A 15,422-nucleotide genomic window follows, 5' to 3' on the forward strand; every position below is an offset into this window, starting at 1 on the left:
ATTTCTGTTGCAGTGTCTGAACCTGGCTCTGAAAAATGTATACAAATCTGCATCTGCTAGAGAAGCCATGGGTTTGTTTACATCCCTATCCCCGTTGTGCCATAATTAAAAAAACAGGGACTGTATGCTATAAATTGAAAATTAAATAAAATTGCAAACATTAAAGTCAAATAAAATCAGCCAAAACCATTATTCAGTTTCTTCACTTACAGAGTCTTTGACCAGGTCAGTGTTTTTTAGCTTACCTTTGGCATACTAGTTCTAGGTCAGTGACTTACTAAGAATTCAGAAGATGTAGACTTATAAAATACTGACATTTACATAAAATGCCTATATTGGCTAGAATGGAGGAATGTAATTATAAGATTTTATCTTATTGGTACAGATGCCCCACAATTCTGCACAGGATGAACCCTGAATCTTGATACTTGCTGGAGATTCTTGACATCACTTGGCTCGATGTCACACATCTGGAGCTTGTGCCCACCTATTACTCCTTTCCGGGATAAAATTCCATGTATGTATCACAAACTCACAGACAAGAGGATTCCCAACAAACCACTTGGCCAATTTTCAGCACTTTGAATGATAATTGCAAGGTCATGCAACACTGTACATATATTACTTTTTTATAATTTTTTTGAGAAAGATACCACTTTCTTTTGTTGGTTTTTAATAACCACTGGGTTTTTTATTTTGAAAGAAAGACCCAAAATTTAAAAAAATAAAAAGCATTTTTCTTTGTTTCTGTTATAAAATTTTGGAAATAAATAATTCTTCTTTTTCACTGATGTACAGTGATGAGGCTGCACTGGTGGACACTGATAACCTGCACTGTTGGGCACCGATGGGGAGGCACTGATGGGGCTGCACTGATAATCAGGGCACTGATGAGCAGCTGTCATTGGACACAGCTGATCACATGCCAAATGCCCACTGTTATATAGTTACATAGTTAGAGAGGTTGAAAAAAGACATCAGTCCATCCAGTTCAACCTATGATGTGTGTGTGTGTTTGCTGTTAACCGTACATTGTATAACCCTGTATGTTGTGGTCTTTAAGGTGCCCATCTAATAGTTTTTTGAAACAATCGATGCTCCCTGCTGATACCACTGCTTGTGGAAGAGAATTCCACATCCTTTCTGCTCTTACAGTGAAGAACCCCTTACGCACTTTAAGGTTAAACCGCCTTTCCTCTAGTTTTAGTGAGTGTCCACGTGTCGTATTGTATTCCCTTTCTCTGAATAGTTTGTTCCTTATGCTGGGGTCGCCAGTTATTTGCCCTTTACCTTGATTGGTGATCAGCTGTGTCTAGAGGATCACAGGGCGTGCAGAGGGTCAGGGTTCTGGGATGATGACAATAGGTGCCCTCCAGGAAATGTGCCAACGCACCGTAGCCCTCATTTGGAGTGGGTATCTAAGATGGACTCAGCATATGAAATGGAATTGATTAAGGATTGCACCAATACCAGTCTTTTTATCGGCGAGAACAAGTACTGATACTTTCGGTCAAGTACTCGCAGATACCGTGTACCAATACTTAGCGGTCTGATTGCGTCAATACAAAAAAAAATGCAGATTTTCTATTTGGCCAGAATAGGTACAGTGAGTTCTAACATTTTTAATAAACTGCCCAATAGATGTTGCTTTTCCCTTTCTGTACACACACACACACACACACACCAGAGAAGTTGGGGGGAATCGCACCGCATTCCTGTTCCCCTACTGCTCGTGTGTGTGTGTGCACAGGGCTGGAGTAGAAGTTCAGGGACCCCATGGGTATAGGGCGGAAGTGATGTCAGCTAGGGGACGGAACTCCTCTACAGCCATGTGAGCACCTTCAGCTATTAACGGCGTAACCGGGAATTTGCTATTAACGGCGTAACCGGGACACCTAAGCAGATTTTGCATTTGGCCATATATGTATGGTGAGTTCTAACATATTTTTTAATAAGCTGCCCACTAAATGCCGCTTTCTATACACACGCACATGTGCACACACATAGAGGAGAAGTGGGGGAAATTGCATGTGATTCAGACAGGAATCGCACCTAATTCCTGTTCAAATCGCATGCAATTCTTTGCAGTGGGATTTGCGCCGTTCATTTTGTATTGACTCAAATTACGCTGCAAAGTATCGGGAGCATTTACATGGGTACCAGTACACCCTAAATTAATGCTCTCAAGGAACAAAGATACAATGGATATTTTTAATGTAACAAGGTTCATTTACTTCATTTCAGACATTCTGCTGACCTTACTTCATATTTGTGAAGTACCCAGATTGAGCTCTACTCACGCTGCCATTTCCAAAACAGACACAGATTAAAATGGTGCCTGTACAAGACCTACAGTGCCTTGAAAAAGTATTCATACCCCATGACATTTTCCATATTTACATGTTAGAACCAAAAACGTAAATGTATTTATTGGGATTTTATGTTATAGACCAACACAAAGTGGCACATAATTGTGAAGTGGAAGAAAAATTATAAATGGTCTTCAAAATCTTTTACAAATATCTGAAAAGTGTGGCGTGCATTTGTATTCAGCCCCCCTGAGTCAATACTTTGTAGAACCACCTTTCACTGCAATTACAGCAGCAAATCTTTTGGGGTATGTCTCTACCAGCTTTGCACATCTAGAGAGTGACATTTTTGCTTCTTATTCTTTGCAAAATAGCTCAAGCTCTATCCGATTGGATGGAGAGTGTCTGTGAACAGAAATTTTCCAGTCTTGCCACAGATTTTCAATTGGATTTAGGTCTGGACTTTGACTGGGCCATTCTAACACATGCATATGCTTTGATCTAAACCATTCTATTGTAGCTCTGGCTGTATGTTTAGGGTTGCTGTCCTGCTGCAAGATGAACCTCTACCCCAGTCTCAAGTCTTTTGCAGACTCTAACAGGCTTTCTACTAAGATTGCTCTGTATTTGGCTCCATCCATCTTCCTATCAACTCTGACCAACTTCCCTGTTCCTGCTGAAGAAAAACATCCCCACAACATGATGGATAGTGTGTTCAGGGTGATGTGCAGTGTTAGTTTTGCGCCACACAAAGCGTTTTGCTTTTAGGCCGAAAAGTTAAATTTTGGTCTCATCTGACCAGAGCACCTTCTTCTACACGTTTGCTGTGTCCCCCACATGGCTTCTCGCAAACTGCAAGCAGGACTTCTTATGGCTTTCTTTCAATAATGGCTTTCTTCTTGCCACTCTTCCATAAAGGTCAGATTTGTGGAGTACACGACAAATAGCTGTCCTGTTGACAGATTCTCCCAACTGAGCTGTGGATCTCTGTAGCTCCTCCAGAGTTACCATGGGCCTCGAGGCTGCTTCTCTGATTAATGCTTTCCTGTCAGTTTAGGTGGATGGCCATGTCTTGATAGGTTTGCAAATTCTTCCATACTCTTTCCATTTTCAGATGATGGATTGAACAGTGCCTGTGAGATGTTCAAAGCATGGGCTATTTTTTTTATAGCCTAACTACTTTAAACTTCTTTACAACTTTATCCCTAACCTGTCTGGTGTGTTCCTTGGCCTTCATGATGCTCTTTGTTCACTAAGGTACTCTAATAAACCTCTGAGGGCTTTACAGAACAGCTGTATTTATACTGAGATTAAATTACACACAGGTGGACCCTATTTATTAATTAGGTGACTTCTGAAGGCAATTGGTTCACTAGATTTTACTTAGGGGTATCAGAGAAAAGGGGGCGGAATACAAATGCACGCCACACTTTTCCGATATTTATTTGTAAAAAAATATGGAAAACTATTTAGCATTTTCCTTCCACTTCACAGTTATATGCCACTTTGTGTTGGTCAAATCCCAATAAAATACATTTACGTTTAGGGTTGTAATATGAAAAAATGTGGAAAAATTTCAAAGGGTATGAATACTTTTTCAAGGAACTGTAAGAGGGCTGGAGCTACCGTATCCTTTCAGAGTGTAAGCGCTTGAGATGAGTTGTCTTAGCCACCTGGCAATAGTGGATTTTGAAGCAGGATGTCCTTAATATCCCTTTTTGATACTAGAACGTTTTGTATCCCCTCCTCCATGCTCTTTCTATGTCTCTGTTCTAGCTCATGTATCTCTGTTATTAATTTATTTATATGTATGGTTCTTTCCTTTTTTTTTTTTTCTGGAGCCTATTGAGATAACTATTCCTCTAATATATGTTTTATGTGCCTCCCATGTTGTAGCTACGGAGATATCTGGGGTTTCGTTCTATAAGAAATATTGTTCCAGTTCTTTCTCTATCCTTTTTCCTACCTCTTCATCCTGTATCAGATCTTCATTCATTCTCCAGGTATTTATTTTCTTCTGAGACCCAGGGAGTTTTATTTCCATAATAATTGGGGCATGATCAGATATGGTCATTGTCCCTATTAATGTACTAACAACTGCTTCTATCAACCTGTGTTCTATCATTATATAATCTAGTCTTGAATACATAAGAGTACGTTCAGTTCATAGAGTGCAGTGGAAATGGAAGCAATAATCCCTCTCCCCAGGATGTTGATGTCCACCCATCGCCTGCGCACTCGATGTACAGTCCAAAGTTGCATCCATGCAGAAGTTAAAGCCCTCTGCAAGAAGGAAGTCAGCTTGTCTAGTATTTTTCTTAAATACCCTCTCTGATTTTTGTTTGGGCAGTAAATATTTGCCAAAGTGCAGTCCATACCCTGTAGTTAACCCTTCAGGAAAATGTATCAGCCATCTGGGTCAACCAATCTTTCCTCAAGGGGAAACCCTCACGTCTTTTGCTAGACCAATTGGTACCCCCTTAGCTCTCCTAGTTGGTGAATCTCCATAGTACCATGTCGGGTAATATTTTGAGTATATTTTCACATTTGTATCTTGTGCAATGTATGTCTTCTGTAAAAATACTATACTGGCATTATTATATCTAAGCACTTCTAATACCTCGTGTCTTTTATTAGGCGTGTTAAGGTAAGGGAAAGAAGGCATCTCCTAAGAGATTTCTGCAAGGGTTTAAAACTAGGTTCAGTAAGGGAAGCGACATCATTAAATATTACCATGGAGTTAACACATTATTGTTTTCTCCCCCCTTCCCCCCTCTGCATGGTCTTGATCTGACCATCTCCAAGTCTTGAAGTAGTTGGTGGATTGACCCATTGGCACTCCCCACCCTCTGCCTCAGGGTGATGCTCTACTTGCCCGCATGTGAACTTTTTTATCCCCCTCTCGGGAAAGATATTTGAGTCCAGCTAAGTTGCTGTCTAATGCTCTCTGTCATCTTACCGCCCCCCAGCCACCCCCCTAGCCCACTCCTAATCCACTCCAAAGTTTAGTTTCTTTTCTTTGAGGCTAACCGCCACTGTTCCTCTTCTTGAGTTGTCTCTTCTGTATCAACCTCATCGGCCCAGCCTGGCATTTTTGGTATAGGAATATCCAATTTTCCACAGAAATCCAGAGTTTCCTCTGGGAATCTAAGTCTGGCTGTATAATCATCTCTTCTGCCTATCAGACAGGCTAGAAGGCCCCAGTGATACCGTATTCCTTGTTTTTGCATCGACTCCACTAGTGGTTTTAGTAGCCTCCTTCTTCTTAACGTGGGCTGTGAAAATCTGTATATTTACACCTTCGTATTTTATTGATGGCTTCCTTTTTAGATTCTCCCAGATCTGGGCCTTTTTTGAGTAACTGAAATCTTATGATGACATCTCTGGGATATCCACTGGGATGGTTTTTGGTCTCCCGAGCCGAAGTTTTCTCTCGATCGTTATCTGCTTCTCCTCTGCAGAGCAGAGGGTTAAAAAAAAAATTATTTTATCATATATCTCACCATGTGTCTGTTCTGGTAGACCATGTAATCTCTTCCATTTTAAAAGCGAGATTTCTGTGTTCCATTTTTAGTTCTTTTACCGCTCTTTTTAAATCCCTTATTATCTGTATGTGACTATCTTGTCTCTTTTCCAGATCTTCGACTCGGGATAGTAGATGAACCAAATCTGTACGAATTGTTGCTAATTCTGTTTTTAGGGATTTTTCTAGTGCTGCTAACGTGACAGCCATTTCCCCCTTTGTGGGCAGTTGATTGCTTGATGTTTGTTCTGCATTTGTCCTGTGTTGCAGTCTAGCCCATCGTCAACATCCAGGTTCTTGATCTTATCTATTTTGATCCACGGAGTCTGGTCCTATTGATGTCCTAATTTGACTACTTTTTTCCTTTACTTCCATGTTTCCAGCGTGTTCCTTGTGATTTCTCTGGGGAGGGGCAATTTTTCTATTTTGTCTTCTTGTAGCATAAATGTTTTAATTGTACCAGGATTGGCACTCACTTTAGGTAACTTTGCGGTCGCACCGCCCCTAGCTGACTTGCCTCTCTAGCTTGGGCTTCTGCTTACTGCCCCCGTTGGGAGTTGTCAGTCCCTTTTAGTAAATCTCTCAGTTTCTATCCCAAAAGTGATGGAAGATCATCTCAACAGGTAGTCATCTTTCCCCAGCATATTTGCATGGATTACAGCCTTAGAATTACATCCACATTTTCGAAAAAGAGAGAGTAGGTCCAGTGAAGGGCCAGTGAAGGAGGAAAAAAAAAAGGAAAAAAAGAGGAGTGAGGTCACTAAAGGAAAGAAACCAAAAATTCTCACCGCATTATGTGTAGAATCGGCGGAGGGAAATGGCTGTCACCCAAATTAGTACACTTTAGAACTTACATGCTCTTCTTATTGTCCTTTTCAGTTTAGGGTCCTCCTGACCACTATTCTGGTCCTTCATCCATTTGGTTCTCCACAGCTGCGTGTGGGTTCCGGTCACCAAGGCAGATTACCCCTCCTTCTCCTCAGGAGGTTATCCGACCTCTTGTGCCTCCCCTTTGTGCCAACACTGCTACTTATGTCAACACTGGTCCACCATATCGCAGTGATCAAGTGGGTCACAGGTGATTTGAGCAATGTCTCCTCTCGCACCTGCACTACATCCAGATCTCCAACACTGCTTCACTGCCACTGAGCACCGGAGCCTGGATCAGCCAGAAGTGCTGTGGATGGTGTGGTGTATAGGACTGGGTCAGAGAGTTACTCCCTCCTTGTCTGCTCGATGCCGCTCATTCTTACGGCTTCCACTAGCAGGACCGTGGCGGGCCTCCACATACCAACCAAGGTGTCCTGAAGTCCCCGCCAATATAAAGGGCGGGAGGGAGCGGCCCATGAGTGTCCAAGCTAGTGGTGATGAACACGGGAGCGGGGCAGCGAGGCGGCTACAGCTCAGAGCTCTGTCGCTTCATGGTGAGCTGCAATGCAGCTGCACCCGGCGCTCACACACGCGCCATGTAGGCTCCTCCCCCGGTATTTGCTCCCACTCAATATTGGTCTGACATAGGAGATTGAAGATGTCAGGATGAAGGGTCCATTCTCCTTGGTCCAGGAAGTGATGGCTGTGATAATCCACCTTCCGATTGGATGTGAACAGCAGAGATAGCTGGTCAGTGTTTCTCCACCCATGAGATGATCAGACCTGCTTCCATTAAGGCTGTCTGACTCCTGGTACTTGTTTGGTGGATGATATAATCCACAGTCATGGCATTGTCTGATTAAGTGACTACACCCTGATTGGGTGACCCTAAATAAAGGGGGTCCAGTGATTCTGAGCTAGTGTTATCACTCTGAGCTTCAGGAATTTGATAGGGATTTTGGCTTCCTTGAGTTACCATGTTTCCTGAGCTGTGAGGGATAAGAACACTCCTGTCCAACTTCTGAGACTGGCATCTGTTGTTATTATCCTTCATGGAGGTGGTAGAAACAATACCCCAATTGCCAAGGCTGGATTGGATATCCACTCCGCAATAGAGTTCCTTTCTTGGCTGAAAAGCTCCTTCAAAAGAAGTGTGCTTGTTCCAGGGCAACAAAATTTTGCATTGGAGAGGCTTTTAATAAAATTGAGCAAAGGGATCAGCTTCACATTAAGCTACCAAGGGGCCCAGAGCTCATATAGAGAATCTTTCTTTGACCTTAATATCTGAGCACGAGATCATACAGAGAGGGTATTGTTTTCTGTAAAAAAGGCCTCATTCTGGACAGATGCAAAAATATAAATATTCTAAACGAAGGGAAGGTTGGAGAGCAGACTTACAAAGAAGAATACCCAACCAAAGGCCTGAAGCATCTGAAAAGTCCCTTTTGGATGTTTTCAAATAGTTGAAGAGGAGATGATTTGTTCAGCAGAAGGTTGTCTATGTACCCAGTTACCTGAATGCCCTTTGATTGAGTTTTTTTAAGAGGACAAAAAGAGATGCAGAATATTCTGGGTGCAGTGGATAGGCCAAATGGCAATGTGACAAATTAAAAGTGTTTGTCTCCTACTGCCTAGCGCAGGAAGAATTGCTGAGGTTTTTAAATGGGAATACAGTATCTCACAAAAGTGAGTACACCCCTCACATTTGTGTAAATATTTTATTATATCTTTTCATGTGACAACACTGAAGAAATGACACTTTGCTACAATGTAAAGTAGTGAGTGTACAGCTTGTATAATAGTGTACATTTCCTGTCCCCTCAAAATAACTCAACACAGCCATTAATGTCAAAACCGCTGTCAACAAAAGTGAGTACACCTCTGAGTCAAAATGTCCAAATTGGGCCCAATTAGCCATTTTCCGTACCCAATGTGAATGGGGAGCAGGTGTGTTAACTTTGGTGTTATCGCTCTCACTCTCTCATACTGGTCACTTGAGGTTCAACATGGCACCTTATGGCAAAGAACTCTTTGAGGATCTAAAAAAAAGAATTGTTGCTTTTCATGAAGATGGTCTAGGCTATAGGAAGATTGCCAAGACCCTTAATCTGAGCTGCAGCACGGTGGCCAAGACCATACAGCGGTTTAACAGTACAGGTTCCACTCAGAACAGGCATCGCCATGGTCGACCAAAGGAGTTGAGTGCACATGCTCAGCGTCATATCCAGATGGTTGTCTTTGGGAAATAGATGTATGAGTGCTGCCAGCATTGCTGCAGAGGTTGAAGGGGTGGGAGGTCAGCCTGTCAGTGCTTAGACCATACGCTGCACACTGCATCAAATTGGTCTGCATGGCTGTCATCCCAGAAGGAGGCCTCTACTAAAGATGATGCACAATAAAGCCCGCAAACAGTTTGCTGAAGACAAGCAAACTAAGGACATGGATTACTGGAGCCATGTCCTGTGGTCTGATGAGACCAAGATAGACTTATTTGGTTCAGATGATGTCAAGCGTGTATGGCAGCAACCAGGTGAGGAGTACAAAGACAAATGTAAAAAAAGGAATAAGAAACAGGTGCGCTGCTCTAGACAATAAAAGGTAACTATTAGTTATGTGAGTTGATGCTTCCACTAATACAAGCACTCATAAAACTTGTCACGTATATAAAGGTAAATAAATACAGTGGTGCGCTACTCAAAGTCTGTGAGCAATGACATTGTTCACAGTCTGTGAGTAGCGCACCACTGTATTTATTTACAAAGACAAGTGTTTCTTGCCTACAGTCAAGCATGGTGGTGGGAGTGTCATGGTCTGGGGTTGCATGAGTGCTGCCGACACTGGGGAGCATCAGCTCTTTGAGGGACCATGAATGCCAACATGTGCTTTGACATACAAAAGCAGAGCATGACCCCCTCCCTTTGGAGACTGGGTCGCAGGGCAGTATTCCAACATGATAACGAACCCAAACACACCTCCAAGACGACCACTGCCTTGCTAAAGAAGCTGAGAGTAAAGGTAATGGACTGGCTAAGTATGTCTCCAGACCTAAACTCTATTGAGCATCTGTGGGGCATCCTCAAACGGAAGGTGGAGGATCGCAAGGTCTCTAACATCCACCAGCTCCGTGATGTCACCATGGAGGAGTGGAAGAGGACTCCAGTGGCAACCTGTGAACCTCTGGGGAACTCCATGCCCAACAGGGTTAAGGCAGTGCTGGAAAATATTGGTTGCCACACAAAATATTGACACTTTGGGCCCAATTTGGACATTGTCACCTAGGGGTGTACTCACTTTTGTTGCCAGCGTTTTAGACATTAATGGCTGTGTGTTGAGTTATTTTGAGGGGGCAGCAAATTTACACTTTTATACAAGCTGTACACATTTACTACTTTACATTGTAGCAAAGTGTCATTTCTTCAGTGTTGTCACATGAAAAGATATAATGAAATAAATGCAAAAATGGGAAGGGTGTACTCACTTTTGTGAGATACTGTATATACATAAGCATCTTGGATGTCTACTGATGCCAAGTATTCCCCTCTTTGTGTTAGACTTTTTGTCAGTCTAGCCGCGTACAGGACCCCGAAAACCAATCCTAGCCTTCAGGCTTTATAAGGGCGTACATTTTTAATTTGACTCCTCACTACCTATCACAGTTTTGGAGGCCAAGATAGCTAGCTTGGCATTTCATGGCTTCCGAAACTGTGATAGGTAGTGAGGAGTGAAATCAACAATTTTCGCCCTTAGAAAGCCTGAATGCGGTGATTGGTTTTCGGGGTCCTGTACGCGACTAGACACCAAAAAGTCTCACATGTGGTATCCCTGTACTCAGGAGAAGCAGCATAATGCATTTGGTGTGTAACTTCACATATACCCATGGCATGTTTAAGCAATATATCATTTAAGTGACAACTTTGTGTAAAAAAATAAAATAAATAAAACTGTAATTTTCCCAAACATCTGGCAAAATAGAAAATATCCCATGGACTCAATATGCCTCTCAGCAAATAGCTTGGGGTGTCTACTTTCCAAAAATGGGTCATTTGGGGGGGTGTATGAATTGTCCTGGTATTTTATGCCTAATATTAGAAGCTTATGCCACACATTACCCACTCTTCTAACCAGTTTAAGACCAAGACTTTTCTGACACTTTTTGTTTACATGAAAAAATTATTTTCTTCTACTAGAAAATTACTTTGAACCCCCAAACATTATATATATTTATTTTTAAAGCAGAGGCCCTACAGAATAAAATGGTGGGTGTTGCAATCTTTTTTTCACAATATTTTTGCAGAGATTTTCCAAATACAATTTCTTTGGAAAGTACCATTTTTTTTTACATTTATTGCACAAATACACAATATATTGCCCAATTTTTTGGTAAGATATAAAAGATCATCTTATCCTGATTACATAGATACCAAACATGACATGCTGTTTAAATTGCGCACGCCCGTGCAGCGGCGACAAACTACGTACATTTTTAAAAGCTTTTTAAAGCGTTTACAGGTTACCACTTTAGATTTACAGAGGAGGTCTACTGCTAGAATAACTGCCCTCGATCTGACATTCGCAGTGATACCTCACATGCATGGTGCAATTGCTGTTTACATACTACACAAGCTGCTTGCGTTCGCCTTTGCGCGAAAACACGAGGGGACAGGGGGAGCTTTAATTTATGTTTTTTTTGCTTTTTAATTTTATTTTTACATCTTCCCTTTCATTTTTTTCTTTTAAATCACTTTTATTGTGTTCGCAGGGAATGTAAATATCTCCTACAATAGCAATAATTAAAAAAAATTATTAAAAATTATAATTAATTGGGGTCCATTAGACTCTAGATCTCTCCTCTGCCCTTAAAGCATCTGACCACACCAAGATCAGTGTGATAAGATGCTTTCTCAATTTAAATATGGCACTGTTAAAACTCATGAAACTGAAGTGATAAAATGCTTGTAGCTCCTGGTATCTTAGGCCATAGAGATTGAAGAAGTGGTTGAAGAAGGCTTGAAGGAGTGGTTGTACCGGGGAGGTGCCTGCACCCGGTACTGTTTTTTAGAGCCGAGCGAGCAGGGGGGAGATGTCCCTCCCTCTCCCGCCGCCTTCCACGACTCTGCCCAGGTCTCCCGTCCCACCGGAAGACCCGAGCAACCAGCCGGCACGTCCGGATTTGGCTTTGATCGGGTCTCCAATCATGTTCAACGTCACCGCCGATTTAAAAAAAGGGTCATTATTAAAAAATGCAGATTTGGGCGTTTTGAATACGTTAAAGTGCAGTGGAGGGGTCTTTTTGACCCCAGATCCCTCCATAAAGAGTACCTGTCACTGCCTATTACTTTATTGTCACAAGGGATATGACAAAAAAGGGGAAAAAAGAGCTACTATGTAACTCCAAACTGGTAACCATTAAAAAATGTTAAAGCTCCGCCTATGGAGATTTTTATTGACCTTAGTTTTTCGCCATTCCGCAGATGTGCGCAATTTTAAACTGTAACATGTTAGGTACCTATTTACTCGGCATAACATTATATTTCACAATATACAAAAAAATGGGCTAACTTTACTGTTTCTTTTTTTTTTTGTTAAATGCAGTTAAATTATTTTTTTTCACAAAAAATGGCATTTGAAAGACCGCTGCGCAAATACCGCGTGACAAAAAAAATTGCAATGACCGCCATTTCATTCTCCAGAGTCTTTGCTGAAAAAAATCTATATAATGTTTGGGGGTTCTAAGTAATTTTCTAGCTAAAAATACAGATTTTAACTTGTAGACAACATGTGTCAGAAATGGGCTCAGTTCAGAAGTGGTTAAATGTGGGTTCAACAAGAAAGCTGAGATCTTATTCACAAAATGAACATCATCTTGCATATTACTTTTTTAACAAAGGTACATACATGACATACAACGGAGCTGCACAGGTTGTCCGAGAAACAATGCAATGTAGAAAACAGCAGAAGTACAACAATTAAAATCAAGCAGAACTTTGTATGTTAGGATATTAAGTAAGTTGTCATGTTCAAACTATCATTTGCAGATAACAATCAAAAGGTTTTTTAGCTTAATGCAAAGAATGCATTGAGATAAAAAAAACTTCTGCCTTTAGAACTACTACAATTAAATTTAAGAACCCTTGGTTAGTGCCCGATCAAAGTTGTATTTACTACCTGCCTAGCTATTTTCATGTTTTTAGATTGATTACCCATTGAGATTTTAACTGTTCTTGGTTTCTTCCATAAGGGCCATACACACTACAAGACTCCCTGAAGACTCCCTCCCCCAGACCCACCAAAACCATATAATATGAGGTCAAACCTAAACACGTTCAATTTGTATGCAATCTGGCAGGCCCTTGCACTACATAGAAAAGGTAAAGCCGAAGGAAAAAGTCCCCAGAAAATCCCACAGTGCGCACGGCCCCTAAGTCTGCTGGCTGACCTTCAGCTTGTCTCCAACTACTTTTGTCTTCAGCCTACTCTGAATCTCTACCTGCTTTGCTCTGCATTGTTGCCAATCAGCTTCTAACTTCAGCTTGTTCAGTTAAGGTTTGACAAAACAACCTGGAAGCGGATTGGTTTCTCTGTGTAGATCTGCACCAGATTTTGCACTCTCCAGTTTTAGTAAAGCAACCCCACTATAAGATAGCAAAAAGTTGGTTGAGAAACATTCCTCATTACCCCCAAGGGATCTCTACCTGATCTATTCTTCTGAATGTTACAGCTGACACTCTGAAAGGGTTAAGCCTCGTACACACGCAACGAATTTCCGCCGACCGGTCGTCCGTCTTTTGTCCAGAGTGGTGTCTGTTGGTTGGAATGTGCTCTAGACTGCACACAAATTTTCCCGTACGACAGAATTCTATTTTAAGGGATGTCATGTGTTGGATTGCTTTCTATGTGTTCTTTCATCTCTGAGCATGCCTAGTCTTGCTCATAAGATTTTCCCCCGTCGAAATCTGTACTAATGAGACGAAAATCGGACGTGTGTTGACGGAGGACAAAAATTTTAATGCCTGCGCATCAGGATTTTGTCAGCCGAAAAGTCGGAGTCGGCAGTCGAAAGCACCATACTAACAAGCCAAAAATTGGCAGATCGGTCGTCGGATGAAATTTCCCGGCCAAATTTCTTATCATGTGTACGGGGCTTAACTCCACTTTCGTGGGGGAAAAAAATCAGCAAACAAAGAAAAAACAATATATATTCACAAATCAAACTGTAAGTGAATGTTACCAAAAATGACCCCTCCCTTTCAATCTGCAGCTGCTGCAACCTTCCGAAAATGCAATGCAGCACGGCCACCCGGAGCCGCTCCGCACACAGAACGCGCACCGACCACACCACAAAAACACCACCTCCCACCCGTGGGACCGGCCCACCAACCCCCCCAGAAGTCCGCACAAGACACAAGCCAGACCCCCGGCACCCCCCGCAACAACAATGCCACCCCTAGCGAGACACCCCCAACTGGAACGCATCCAAAGGGACGCAGGCCCAGCAGCCCCCCCCACCAGAGCCCCGCAGCTGCCACAGACAACCATGAAACCACTCCCATTAGACCCACCCAGCACATAGAAACAAACAATGACCTCCCCAGAACACCAAAGGGCAGGAACCTGCAACAAAGGTTGGTATAGTCTTTGTAATGTAAATCGATCACCCAGAGGGGGATGCCTTCTCTCTCTCAACAAACCTGGAGCCACGCTCTAAGTTAAGTCTACATTTGCAAAATATTCTAACGCTAACATGAACCAATGCACCTATAGCATTAACACACATTTAATGTACGTTAAAAACCACACCCCGGACATCCATCAAGGAGGGGGAAGTGTTCTTTTTTTTTTTTTCCCTTCACCGATAATTGATAAACACTTGTAAAACGTGTCGTAGACTATACAGGTGTATTTATAGCGTATTAACACAGTTGACAAGATTAAACTCCACCCAGACTCAATATAAAAAAGGGACAAATGGGGATGCCTCCTTTTTTGTGCTCCCATACATTTGTTCCTGTCTCAGGTAGAGCTGCCGACTGAAGCAATACTTTTTATGGAACCCCATGAACTTGAGAATTTAAAATATGTAGATTTGTATACCTATGGACATTTTGCTTTGACTTTTCATTGCTGGGGCTATATATGGGAATATGGTCTACAATCTCTTTTTTGCTCCATAAATATACTTTTATTTGTCCCAGGCATGACATGTAGCTTCATTTTTGCCACATAGTGAAATGCAGTGACACAAATGCTACAGGTTTTTTAAAAGTGAACAGCTCTGTCCACTGTCTGGATCAATGTTTCTCAACCTTTTTTCAGTTGTGGCACCCTTAACAATTCTGCACAATCTCGAGGCACCCCATTCTAAAATGTAAAAAAAAACCCTCAACTAATAGTTTTACATAACGCAGCAACATCCATACACATTGGAAATCTAACATTAAAAGTGATTTATTCCTCCACTATTGCAAACTGGTACTGACTAGTATTCTGGTGTTTCTTTTCTCCCTTAGTTTCTCTTCTTCTATTTGCTAATGTGTCCCCAGTGCTGATGGAGAGGGGAAGAGGAGGAGTAAATAAGGATGCTGTCATTCTCCTTCTCAACCAATGATGTCACTGGTTGTCAGGGTGCCAGTGACTTGACCAGCACAGTGCCCAGAGTTGCAATTCTACAAAGTAATAACCTGTGGCAATTTGTTGCCATTTTTAGCCATTTTGCCAAGGCA

General features: G+C 41.9%; 1 protein-coding gene across 1 annotated transcript in view; it reads left to right on the forward strand.

Moving 5' to 3' along the window:
• LOC309566370 (uncharacterized protein) overlaps positions 1-15,422 on the forward strand; it is an 83,076-nt gene that overhangs the window by 14,877 nt on the left and 52,777 nt on the right. The window lies entirely within an intron of this gene.

This window comes from Pelophylax lessonae (assembly GCF_965119305.1).
Source record: "Pelophylax lessonae genome assembly, chromosome: 11".
Taxonomy (NCBI): domain Eukaryota; kingdom Metazoa; phylum Chordata; class Amphibia; order Anura; family Ranidae; genus Pelophylax; species Pelophylax lessonae.